Source organism: Micropterus dolomieu, unplaced genomic scaffold (genome assembly GCF_021292245.1).
Source record: "Micropterus dolomieu isolate WLL.071019.BEF.003 ecotype Adirondacks unplaced genomic scaffold, ASM2129224v1 contig_10351, whole genome shotgun sequence".
In the NCBI taxonomy this organism is placed as follows: Eukaryota; Metazoa; Chordata; class Actinopteri; order Centrarchiformes; family Centrarchidae; genus Micropterus; species Micropterus dolomieu.
The window spans coordinates 1-1,123 of record NW_025739337.1 but is presented as its reverse complement, the minus strand read 5'-3'; the positions used below and the strand labels follow the sequence as shown (position 1 = coordinate 1,123).

At 52.1% G+C, this 1,123-nt stretch overlaps 1 non-coding gene across 1 annotated transcript; it reads left to right on the top strand.

Moving 5' to 3' along the window:
- The first annotated feature begins 601 nt into the window (after window positions 1–601).
- LOC123965591 lies at window positions 602–714 on the top strand. Its single transcript, XR_006823734.1, has one exon. It is a non-coding gene; the product is annotated as a U5 spliceosomal RNA (small nuclear RNA).
- Window positions 715–1,123: the final 409 nt, after the last annotated feature.

The following is a 1,123-nucleotide window of genomic DNA, read 5'->3' as shown; positions in this document are numbered from 1 at the left end:
AGGAACCGCAGCGTAGAAAGGATAAAAGAAACTAAAACACCTAAAAAGGAAGTAAGAAAACCTGCTACAACTGCTAAATCGGTGAATAAAACACACTTACCTTCTCGTCTTTGGTCTGGTCAAGGTGGTAGTCCGGCAGAGGACAGGTAGGCAGTCCTCGGGACCAATCAATTCCTTGTTGCAAAAGTTTTTCAACTACGGCAAAGTTGAAATTTTATTCACAAGGATTGAGGTGAATCTCCTCCCAGAAAAGCTGGTGACACAAAACGAAGCCCCAAACCGGCAAAGGTTTTAGCCAGAAAGAGGAGGCGATTGCAGTCTAGGCCAAAAGGCCGAGAAGCGATCGGCCCCATTTCCCCTCCCTTTCTCTCACTCGTCATCGAGAGGCTACAAGAGCCCGAGTCGTTCGGTAGCCTCTGTCCAAAAGCCAGGCCTTCGTCTCTCCGCAGCCTGATTGGATAGAGCCTGCCATGACCTGGGGAGGGGTAGGGGAACGGGTGTGGCCTGGTACTTGGGACTCGAGAGGCAGAGTGAGGCTTACCGTGAGGGTAGTGACCGGGACGACTAGGCTCGTCGGTGGCTCTGGAGGAGGGGCCTGTACTTACTCGGGTTTCTCTTCATAACGTACAAGTCTTTCGCCTTTTACTAAAGACTTCCGTGGAGAGGGACGCCAATGAGTTAAAACTATTTTTGGCAGGCTCTGCCGTGTGGCCGAGCCTCGTGCGTTTGTGAAAAGGAAATAAAACGCCGCCCTCGCCGAGGTTGAGCGGTGCGACGAGGAGCGCTCGGGCGGAGGTGTTGAGACGCAGCCGTTGTTATGCGCAGTTGAAACCACTGCGCCACGGCAGGGGGAGAACTGCTCCGGGAGGTGGGCGCTGGAAGCAACCAGTTGGGGTTATCGCTTCTCGGCCTTTTGGCTAAGATCAAGTGGTAGTATCTGTTGACAGTCTACAATGACATCGTCAGCCAACTCACAGCAGGTGCATGCCGTGCTGAAAAATAAGCTCAGCTTTGTGTGGAACAGTACTGACGAGTTAATGGAGAGAAAGATTTTTGGACAAGCCATTCTGTTTGGAGCTCTGTGCCTCAAGATTGACGACCTTCTGTGTCTGCAGAAAAACGC